The sequence below is a fragment of the Melopsittacus undulatus genome, chromosome 5 (genome assembly GCF_012275295.1).
Source record: "Melopsittacus undulatus isolate bMelUnd1 chromosome 5, bMelUnd1.mat.Z, whole genome shotgun sequence".
Lineage (NCBI taxonomy): Eukaryota > Metazoa > Chordata > Aves > Psittaciformes > Psittaculidae > Melopsittacus > Melopsittacus undulatus.
Genome location: NC_047531.1, coordinates 41,428,297 through 41,440,080, shown reverse-complemented (window position 1 = coordinate 41,440,080; position 11,784 = coordinate 41,428,297). Strand labels below are relative to the sequence as shown.

Below are 11,784 nucleotides of genomic sequence, written 5' to 3'. Positions count from 1 at the left end.
TCCGCTCCCCCTGTGCGGAGAGACCTTCCCCCGCGGGCCCCCTCTTCCGGCTATTGCCGGCGTTCCCTCCGCCCCGGTCACACGCGGTCCCCGGCCAGGGAGCGCCCGGCCCCGCTGGGTTTTGTTTCTAACTCCGCCTCGGCACTTCTCTCGCCACCCTCCCCGCTAGCTCCCTCCCTAGCCCCGTCGCAGCCCCTGCGCTAGCCGGCAGTCCCCTCCCACGGCCGCGTTCATTTCATACCAACTCTCATTCCTCGCATTCCTCACTTCCTCCTTTCAAACTCCAGGGGAAATAAAAACCCTCCCTTTTCCTTCCGAACTCCTGCCCGACCGCGGCCGCCGCTGCCGCCGCCCGGGTTCGCCGTCCCGCCGTCCGCTCCCGCGCTCCTCAGGTGAGTGTGCGCTTTGTGCCTTCGCTGCCGCCGGCCCCGGCTGCGGCTCCGAGCTCCCCCTCGGACACCCGGCCGGCAGGACCGCCCGGCCCGGTATTGTTCTCGCTGTCCCCGACGCTGCGGGACCACGGGAAGGGGGAGCCCCGAGGCCCCACCCGATCGCGGAGCCGCCCCGGGCGCCGCTGGGGCTCCCCGGCAACTTTTCTCTTTCTCTCCGAGTCGGCGGTGGCGTTGCCGAGCGCGAAGCTGACCCGCCCGCGGCCCCTTCCCAAGCCCCCGCTCCCACCCCTGCGGGCTCGGGGGTGGGGATCGGGCGGGAGCGAGGGGCAGGCGCTCAAAGAACAGCCATCGTCTGCTCTTTTGGCAGAAAGTCCTGGAGCAGAAGGAGGAGTTGGAGCGGGTCTCCGCTGCCCCTACGGAACAACAGCCGCTCTCGCCTTGCTCAGGTCAGGACACGCTATTTCACGACCATCGCTTTCGCGCGGGGTGGAGGGGTACGGATGAGTGTGGCAGGTAGGGTGAAAAGGGGGGGGGGTGTTTGGAGCCGATCATGTGCGACAGAGGAGGCACAGCCATACAAAGGAAGCGATAGGAACATCCTCAATGGAGGCTCCGGCGCGATCCTCCGTCGGCGAGGGGTTGCCGGAGCTGGGACTTGGGTAACTCGGTCACTTGTGGCATCGGCTGAAAACTGCTAACATTTCTAATGGGGAAAAAATAAGCTTCTGGGCTCCTTGTAGAGCTGCTCTTGGGAAGGGTGGAGAGGAGGATCACTGCTCCCTGTAATGAATTCTGATGTAAATTATGGAGAAAAAGCAAACAAACGAAAATCATAAGCAAACCCATGCGTGAGAAGGCATGGTGGTTGTTACAGGGCATTTACCACAGATGAGAAATGCGGCTTTCCAGAGCAGTTAGTTATTCGAAAGTTGGAATTGAGTTTTGATGGCGTGCCTCTGGAAAGGACTTAAGTTGAAAACAAAAATAAAGCCACACAAAAAATGCCAACCAAACAAAAAACCCCCACCAAAACCCAAACAAAAATCTTCTCCAAGTAATTTTTCATGTAGGTAATTCTGCTTAAAGTATTTCTTGCATGGGATGCTAAAGATGAGGCTGGTTTTGTAGAAGGGGAATGAGTGTAGCTCAGTGTATTTTAGACTTCTGTGAGGTACTTTATGGTGAATGGTCATGTATGTTAAAGAAAATAAACAAAAAGAAACCACCAGACAAACCAAAACCAATCACAACGAATCTACCATTTTTTGTTTAACCTGAAGTTACATTCATGCTACTTTCTAACCTTAGGAGTTAAGTTCTGCAAATCCTCTACAAATAAACAACGCAATGCACTTTTGAAGCGCAGGGGCTGGGTGAGAGGGAAAGGGACTTGTGGATTTTTTTGTGGGTTTTTTTTGTCTTGTTTCCTATTACTCAGAACAGATCGGCTTCTAGTTTTGATTGCACTGTGTGCAAGTGAGCAGAGCATTCGTTCATCTGTCTGTCCATCTGTCTGTGTAGATGTAAGAGGTTTTATTGTTCTACACAGTGAAGTGGGCAGTAGAACATGGCAGAGGGTAACATGGAGGAACAGGACTAGGGGGATAACAGACTGGGAATATAACAACTGCTAGGTCCGGGTTGAAGCTGCTGTTCTATCATCTGTACAGTTAACACCTTTTGGTCTTGCTAGCTTTTTCTGATGACAGAGAAGAACCTGGATCCCGCTGTAGTTAATACTGAGGGGGTTATTTATCAGGGCTGTTGGATGCTGATGGACTCTAGGGTTTTCTTTGGAACTTGTGATAAGAGAGCGGAGGGCAACCAGCCAGGATGCAGTGACCTTACAGGGTTTTCCTAAATCCCAGTCTGGATACTTCTCTCAACTGGAACATGTGACAAAGTCTATCATCTCTAAACTGGCCAGTCATCTCCTTTTTCATATCCTCTTGGAGGTGATCTTGAGAGCAGTTATTGTGCATGAGAATGAGCATTAGAAATTTCTCCACTGTCCTGGCTCCTGCTACATCTTTTGGATTTTTAGAATGAATTTTACTTATTGCTGTGAAGTATTTTAGGTTATTGCTGCGCTAAGTGTTGTAATGTTAGCGTATTACAGAGTGACCGTGGGAAAACTGTGAAAATAGTACTGTCAGGCTCTGAAGAGAAAAAGGGCTCCATGGTGCCAAATTTTGCTTGTGATTTAAACTAAAATCGCAGTTGCTGTTGCTTTTCTTACTCAGGTATTTGTTTCACAGAACTCAAATACAGTGAGTAGAGTTTTGAGAAGATTGCTGAGAACAAGTTTCCAGTAGGTGCTGCTTGGATCTCTGTTTGGAGCAGCATTATACTTGTTCACAGCTTTCCTTCCTTAGCATTATATGCCTTTTTCTGATTGTACCTTTCAGTTCTTGCTTCCATCACAACATAACTCAAGGTGTGGGTCCACAAAGACTTCAGGCTGCTGCTGTTCTAGACAGAACCTGCCTGCACAGCCTCAAACTGTCCATTTCCATATTTGTCACACTTCTTTCCTTTGTCACTGGCATGGGTATTGGCATTGCTGTTTACTGACCCAGGCCAGGGGCCTGATCACCCAGCCCAGTTAATCATGTGGTCACATAAATGCTGGTGTGTTTGGAGAAGCTAGTGCAACAACAAGGGGATGGGTAGTGGGGAATAATGGACATTTCCCTAGCAATATTGCCATCTTTTCACGCCTTAAATAGTTCCTTGGACCATGCCTGTAGTTGCTCCTGTGATAATGAAATTATTTTTCTGTTTTGCCTGGCTGTGGCTGTATCTTAAGAAAGCAAAAATTCACTGTTGCTTTCTTTGAAAGATCTGTTATGCTTTCCCTATAGCTCCAGTTTGTCCTTTGCTCACTTGTTTGGTTTTTGTTGTGTCCCTTGTCCTCTGTGCCCTGCCCCTTTCCCAAATGCTGTGCAATGGATTTTCAATAATTTTTTGGGACAATTTTTTCATTGCCCAGTGTACTTCTTTTGCTCTACTGCCTTGGTGTGTATTTCTGTGAAATGATTACTTACTCTCTGCATTTGCACCTTCCAGGTTCTTACAAGCTAATAAAGAGACTAAACATTTTTCAACATCTATTGTTCTAAGCCTAGTTTTTTATAAACCTGTTTTTTAGTTTTTTATAACCTGATTTTTATACTCTTCAGTTTATCTCTGTTACTTTTGTGGAATGAGATTTGATATTCCACATGTTGGAGGTGATTCATCTCTGTTGCCTGGATTGATAGCTGAGCATCTGCAGACAAAAGTCACATTGGTCTTTCTCTAGAAGCATTTGCTTTGCAGACAACTCTAACTTACTGAGCATTCTCACTCTTGCATGTCTTTAGCTCCTGCTTCTGGCAGGGCTTTTTCCTTCATTTATCTCTTTTTTTTTTTCATTGTTTCATTGTTTATTCAGTTTCTTTGCGTTGCTATTTCTGCATGGCCTTATTTGTCTCCCTTCTCTTGTTTGTTTTTGAGCTAAATCCCTTTGAGTATTTCTATTCACTGGTGTTTGTAAACTTCAGTCTGTATCACCTGCAAGTTTCATTGCATTCCCTTTATTCAGTCTTAGGTTTCTAAGATGTCAGAGAAAACTGGACTGGTAGAAATCCCTGAAGCAGCCCAGTAGATGCGCCTTGTACCTTTTGGTTCCATTGGTATATATAATTACATTTAGGTTTTGAATCCCTTAATTTTCTAATAATCTGATCAATACTCTCCAAAGCCGATTTGAAGTAATTTTTCAGCTGTGATTTCCTTGGAGAGTAGTAAATGCTCTTCTAAATCTAATCCTATCACATCATGCACTGTGTCCTTTTTGTTCCCGAACTTCATGGAAATTCTGTCTCTCTTTGAAGAGCAACCAAATTTATCAAGATCACAGTAGTTTATGCTCCTCTTTCCAACTTCTGTCTTATGCCTACTACCATGCTGAATAGATAGCCAACATGTTGCATTGTAGAGCCTTGTAAAAAGTCAAGAATTCGCATGCATGGAGCTCATTAAAAGATGTGAGACTAGAAATTAGGAGTCTGGGGGGATTTGGAAGTGATAGGTTTGGTTCTTGTGGGGTTTTTTTTGGGGGGTGATTTATTTTTTTTAGCTTTTGGTGGTGGGTTTTTTTGTGTGGGTTTTTTGTGTAGGTTTTTTTTTTGTTGGTTTTTTGATTTTTTTTTTGGTGGGGATTTTTTGTTTGCTTGTTTGGTTGGTTTGGGGTTTTTTTTTGGTGTGTGTGTATATTTCGTTGGTGTTCTTTGGTTTTAGGTGGGTTTATTGTTGTTGTTCCTGCCCCTTGGGTCCTCCTTTTTCTGGAGATGATGCAGTCACTCCCTTTTGTTTTTAACACCATATGAATTAGAGTTTTCCTGCTAGGGAGGGGCAGGTTTTCCAGTTCCTGGTGCCACTGGCTGAGTCACTAGCTCTGTTTTTCTGTTCCATTGTAGGCTTATAATTACCTTGTTCTTACCTTCATTAAAGTGTGATTGCCAAAGGGTAGGTATTTTACTTTGCTGTACTTCTGAGACATGAGTGCCAGTGGCTTTCAGAGCCTACATACAAGCCTTTGAAGGATCTGCTTTGCTATTGATAAAGAGAAAATAAATCAGGGTAGTCCTCAAAGTGCCTCCCTTCAAACAGCATTAATGACAGATGTCCAGGCAAAGTCTAATCTCTTGTAACCAGAACTACTTTTAAGTGAAGGAGGAAAAGTCAAGAGAGTGCTGAGCATGTGTATGCTGAAATGGAAAGATTTGCTGATGTATTTTAAGTTCATTTTACTTGATCATACTTCTTCATAGAAAGTCTTTGAAATAAGGCTCACTGATACCAGATTAGCAGAATTTAGAGAGGTTCTCCGGGTTTGAAAATCCTGTCAGTTAGGGGAAAAGCAGGTGTGAAACTGAGGTTTGCATAAGAAGATTTTCTTCCAAGTACCCTCACTGCTCTGTGACTTATTTTTATAAAAATAAATAAAATCCTATTGATTTCCCCACCCCCATTTCTTTGTGAAGGATCTACATGAACAGAAGAAAATGACTGTGCAGGAGAAACAGTGTAAATCTCTGTTTCTATTCAACCAGTAAGCTAACAGAAAAATAGAGAAGGAGCTATCTTTTTACCACTCTTTTTGGTCACAGGCTTTGTTTGTAAGAGCGCATTGTACAAACTGGAGTCAAGTTTGTTGGTAACTGTGTCCCTTTAAGAATCTAGTTTTGCTTGGCTAGCTGCCCTTGTTCTCCTGTAGATTAATCCAGCAGAAGGTATATAACCTGTTGACCTTCCTGGCAAGAAGGGTCTGGAAGGGCAAAGAGATAAATCAGTGTTTTTTTGCTTTCCTGTAGTATCCGGGGGCCTATGTTTTTCAGCTTTTGTCATTTCTTTATAATTTTTTTTTCTTAGTGATTCCAATTTGAGTGTTGCGGTTGTACTTGCAATTTTGCAGGTTTTCATAATCCCTGTATGTTCAGCAGTTTGGATAGAATAATATGTTTATGCCACAATTGAGAGGGAAGAGTTCTGAGCTCGAAATTAGTCTGAGTTGAGGGTGGTTTTACTGTTTCTTGTGTCAAAGTGGAAGGAGAACTGGTGTCTGGCTAAAATGGCTGTTGTCTGTTTGCTAGGGTATCTTAAAAGCAAATCTGGTGATCTTTCCTCAGTGTAAACCATCAGGAAGTGATCATCTTAGTGTAAGCAGTGAATGTTCACCTTATAGATGTTCTAGGTGGAGTGTGTACTCCAAAACTGAGTTGGAATAGCCCAAAAGGGTGAAGCTTGATTGGTAGCCATGAGTAGGATTCATTCATACCATGCAGATGTTTCATGGTTGTTCTTTACTTAGGCATATGCTTAGCAAAAGTGTCAAACACCTGTAAGCTCCTAACTCTACTAAAATCCAGGCACATGCTTAATCGATTGCTTGACTTGAGGTCCCATTTTGTATACCTGTTCTGACAGTTTGTCATTTGCTTTTGTTTTGAGGCATTAGTGAGGGGCTGGATAGGTTGTGCCCACAACATAGACTGTCTGCAAGCACTGCAGATGCAAAAATCCGATTGTGTTCCTGAGCAGCTGTGGTCAGTGCTTCTATATATGTACTGTTGTAAATCTCTTAGCTCAGGTTCTTTAGCTCTTTTAGCTCTTTTCTTGAAGTCTGGCTATAGTTTTGGACTTGAAAGTTTTCACAGCTTTGGATGAGATTTGGAAACATCTGTCTTCTGTCTGAGTTCATGTGGCATTTTGGTGTCATGGGAAGCTAAGCATGTCACAGTTCTGAGGGTTTTTTTTTGGGACATCTACCCTTGAGTCCTAGACAAGAGGTTGAGAGATGTCATGAACAGGAGGAAGGATTAGGAAATAATTCAATTTGGGTACCATAAAATGGGCATTATGAATGTCTCAATTTTCCATTACTGGTCAGGAAAGGCTCAAAAGATGCTTGGTTTCCAGATGAAAACCATGAACCCTTCTGAAGTTACACCACTTGCAGTTGCAAATCACTTTTAAAGTTCACCTTTTCTTGTCTTGAAATTCTTGTCTGGATTTTGCCCACAGTCTGATTTTGTCATTGGGCGGTTCACTTCAGTGGTTCACTTTGTGCTATAGTTTTTTCCACAGGTAAACTGGAGGCTTTTGAGTCTGGTGAGATATTTCAGAACTGCTGGCTTTCAGTTGGTAAGGAGCAAGTCTTTTTTAGGCTGACATTAAAGGTTCCCTCTCCTTTAACAATGAAGCGAATAATATTTTCTGGCAAAATGCTATTATTTATTTCTGTTTCTAGCTTGGTTTGGTAAGACTCAATTCATTTTAATCTGTCAGTGTCTACACCTGTCTATACTTGAAGGGACAGCTGTGATTTAAACATTAGCTGACACTGCTGGTGATTCTGCGGTAGAAAACAGACGCGATTACTGGACTTTCTCATGGTTCGGTGGTTTCTAACCAGCTCCGTGCTTGTTGGAACAATGACTCCTGGTGACTGCTGCTGCTAGCACAAGGTTGGGTAATCATTTTCACCCTGCCACAACCTTTATTGGTTTAGGAAGCTTTGAAACGCATTTCCACGTGTGAGATAACGGTGACTCCCCAGGAATTGCACTGTTCCTTTGAGGTCTGGGGCCAGCCAGCATGTGGCTCAGTCCCAGGGCAACCTGGCAGTGTCAATCTCTGCTGCCTTTGCTGGTTTATTTTGCGCTGCCAGCTAAGATGTAGATCACGCAGTGATCATTTTGTCAGTCCAAGGCTGGTGGCCATGTGATGTAACTTGTCTGTGGGAGTTGTGCATGAGTTGCCTGTGTCTCAGGATCGATCCCCAGGTTGGCCACCCCTAAACTAGAGGGAGCAGAACCAGCGTTTGGGTTTTGTTATTGGGATGTGTATTTTTTTCCTCCCTTCCTTAAGGCAGTAAGGCTCTGTGTGCTGTTTCCTTTATCAGAAATGTGTAACTGATTGGATGGTGTGCAAGGCCACACACAGCCTTATCTAATCACATACTGTTTGACTGCATTATCCAGGGCTGCACTGATAGAAGTTCTCTGCTCTGCTTGTTTTGATTTACATCACTGTGCTGGACACCACATTCTCCCTCCATTTCAGCCAGAGCTCAGCTACTTAATCGTTTAAGAGTGTTGTCTTGCTTTGCTTGGGAACTGGGGTACCTTTGGAACAGCAGCTGCTGCAGGCAGTTTCAGTGTAGCAAGCAGACGAATCTTGCTTTTATGTAAGCATTCAGCTGGAGCCCCGGCTTATGTTGGGTATGATCCGAGGCTAGTAGTGCTTGTTTCTTTGTAAACCAGTGTTACTCAGTGGTGACATGGAGACAAAAATCTCACAATGCAGCCTGTAGAGGTAATGATTATGTTACCTTGCCCAATACACACAGGGAAATAAAAGTTCTGTTTTCCTTGCTTAGTGCTGCTGCCTGTTAAGAGCTTTTGCTTCACCTACAGCAAGTAAGACCTTAACTGGTTTTATTCACAGGATTAAGCAGCATTGCTGTGGTAATGCAGGGTGCATAGAGACATCCACAGAAGATAGCCAGCATTGCGGGAGGCCCAGGGCAAAACGTGGGATTGTAGCCTGGTTCACCATTTGGCTGAGTTGTTGCTGTGGAGTGTTTGAGTGAAGCCCTCTCCTAACACTCAGTGAGCTGCACCCACCCATCCCCACTAACTGCTGAAGCTGAGTGGTGCTCGCTCCAGGCTGATTTCACGATGGGAACACAGCTCCTGAGGATCCCAAGCAAAGGGTTCCTGGCTATTGCTGCAAGAGTTCTGTTACCTTCCTAGGTGTAGTTCAGCGCTGGTTGGTCTTGCTACAGTTGCATCTTTATTTTGCTCTGTAGAGACCCTGCAAACACATTCAATACTTCTGTCCTTTCTTGCGTGGGGGCTTTAACAGACCTTACTCAATGCTGATTAGCTGCTTTCCCACCTTTTCCCTTTCCAGTGTGTTTTTTTTTCTTTTCCCTGCAGTCTTTGAGTTGCACCACCCCCTTGGAGCTACTCATCTACTGACTGCACTCATTCTTCTCTTTCAGAGGAACTGGGCTATTATTGTAGTGGCTTGTTGAATTTCCCAGACTTCTTCCTTTGGTAAGTTTGAATGCTATCTTCCATCATAACTTGCGCAATAGATTTTGTAGTATTCCAAGTTGTTGCTTTCCTAAACACGAATCTCTTTGTATGACTGCATTGTGTAAGCTCATTTGTTGCTGTGTTCAGGGTGGAAGTAACTGACTGATTGGTGCTGTTTCCAGGTTTTCTTATTGTTACAAACTACTCTAGAGTTGTGGTTTGAGCAGCAGAATGTCTTCTCTGCTGACCAAAATCATTCTTTTCTGACTGTGGTCATAAATGAAGATGTTGTGATTCAATGATATACTGCTGCTATAGTAGCAGTATTGGGATCATGTTGCTAAGGTAGTGAATACCAGAATTGTTTTATTTTGTTTACATTACAATGATATAAAGGAGTACCTGTAATGGGAAGCGGTCCCTGCATCCACAGATTCCAGTACCATTAAATAAGACCGAGGATAAAGGTACTTTCTTCTTAAAACTTGGTCATGGTGCAGCCAGCTCAGAAGCAGAAGGGGAATTGTTCTGCCAGACTCCACATGGCTGTGCTGGCAAGCATTCCAGCCTGGGAGGGGTGAGTGAACAGGGATGTCTCTGGCTAGTGTGTCCTGCTCAGTTTCAATTCCAGCAGGAGAGGGGGTAGCTGTGGACTGGGGAGAGCCTTTTGGACAGAGCAGCTCTAAGAAAACTGAACAACTGGAGACAGCTGGCTGCAGTTTTCAGATCCTCAAGAAAGTATGATTTTGTGTTGAGCAGCTGCTACAAACACGTAAGAGGGAGCTGTTACCAACAGTACTGACTGAGGGATTAGTATTAGAAAGCAGATGTGTCAGGCCAGGGAATCTGTTAAAGATGTGCTCCCTGTCAGCGAGACCTCACTGAAGGGCGCTCTCTCGGCAGCTGTCTGGCCCTGCAGGATTTCTGCATCTCAATGAGATACCATGAAAGGAAAGAGAGTTGGTGTTGAAATTACCAGCAACAGGACAGTTAAACTGAAGCTGCTGGAAAGCTGCTGGAGATGAAAGACTTTGCACTTTCTCCATGTTTTTACTTTCCTCTGATCCAAAAGTCTGCTTTTTTTTTTTGACTCATTAAGAGACGGGCCATGGCAGAAAGAAGAACAAGGGCCAAGAGTGAATAAGAAAGTTATTTGGACAGGGGGGAAATGTGAGAAGGAGATAAAGTTACTGTGCAGTTACAGGAGGTGGAAGTGCTGTGAAGGGCTTATCTCTTTGATCTATGGAGAGAGTAATAGAATCATAGAATAGTTAGGGTTGGAAAGGACCTCAAGATCATCTAGTTCCAACCCCCCTGCCACAGGCAGGGACACCTCACACTAAACCATATCATCCAAGGCTTCATCCTACCTAGCCTTGAACACTGCCAGGGATGGAGCATTCACAACCTCTCTGGGCAACCCATTCCAGTACCTCACCACCCTAACAGTAAATAATTTCTTCCTTATACCAAATCTAAACTTCCCCTGTCTAAGTTTTAACCCATTATTTCTTGTCCTATCACTACAGTCCCTAATGAAGAATCCATCCCAAGCATGACTGGACCCCACAAAGAAAGGTAGTTAATTTTCTCAGTAAAATAAGAGTAGGATCAGAATAAGAACAACTGTAAAGTACAATAATAGAAATACAAGAGCCCAAAAGTGAGTGGAGTGCAAGTCCAAACTGAGGGAATCTGAAGAGAACAAACACCAAGCCTGGGACCTGTGACAAAACTTCCTGTTATGAGAATAGGACAACATCCTCTGACTCCTCTGATCCTAAGAACTGTGCCTGGCCAGATGGGGATGGGATTGTATGAACATGCCTGGGAACTGTGATGTCTGTTTAGTGATTTCAACATCAAATTCCCTCTGCATCAGAAGAAAACTTGGTGATTGTAAGCTCTGCCACAGGCAGAACTTAAAAATAACCCCCAAAACAATTTACAAGTACTAGAATACTACTGATAGTAGAATACTCAGCAGTACAAATCACCATTAAATTTACCTGTTGGTAAACCTGTTGGTGTATAGTTACTATTGGTTGACTGGGAAACCAGAAGCAAACTGAAAGCTAGGTGCTAACTGAAAAATTCATATTTTGTTAAAATAGTTACTAATGAATATTATTCAAACTTCCCTTATGAATAACTCATTCAATATTAGCATGTTTTGGAAAAATGATGGTTTTAATCAGATTTCTTTTTCAGTGGAAAGTCATTCCACTGATGCTTTTTCAATTTGCCGTACTAATAAAGCCATTTACCATAGAGTTTAGCCCCCAGCTTCTCTACAGTTTGCTTTGCTTAGTTTAATAAATAGCCACTTTGGCTACCAGTGAGTTCAGAGTTCAGATCAACAGTGCAGGAAATGGAAGGCCTGAAGCGTTCAGCCAACAGAGACCCGTGGACCAGGTAGTGCCGACCAGGGCTCCCTGTGCTACACTTCATTGCTTCTGATCACAGAGTGTCACCTGGGATTGCACATGGAGCTTACTATTTAAACATCATTATTTAAGAAATCCTTGCAGGCTCTTTAAGCCCTTGGCATCTCACTGAACTAGAGACATAGAGTTGTAAGGATTTCCTTGGTCATTTTAGTCTATGGGATTTCTTTGGAAGTAATCAAAAAGAAGGCAAATTTGTGTTAGTGTCTTGTGATTATGGATGATTGTATGGGTGATTATGAAGGTTACAGCTGGAGAGGGCCAAACACCCTTGATTTTCTAGTCTGCACAGTTCCACTTCTCTCATGCCCCAGCAAGAGTACCTTTAGTGTCAAGAAGGGAAAGAAGAATCAG

General features: G+C 44.0%; 1 protein-coding gene across 3 annotated transcripts in view; it reads left to right on the top strand.

The window, feature by feature from the left end:
* The first annotated feature begins 201 nt into the window (after positions 1-201).
* TEAD4 (TEA domain transcription factor 4) overlaps positions 202-11,784 on the top strand; it is a 55,861-nt gene continuing 44,278 nt past the window's right edge. The window contains exons 1-3 of one of the 3 annotated variants that reach the window (XM_031050139.1): positions 220-392; positions 760-838; positions 8,947-9,001. The gene's annotated coding sequence lies outside the window, so the exon portion shown is untranslated. Of the gene's footprint in view, positions 393-759; positions 839-7,065; positions 7,083-8,946; positions 9,002-11,784 lie in introns of those variants that run through there. The other 2 variants (XM_005150232.1, XM_031050140.1) reach the window with 2 other exon arrangements.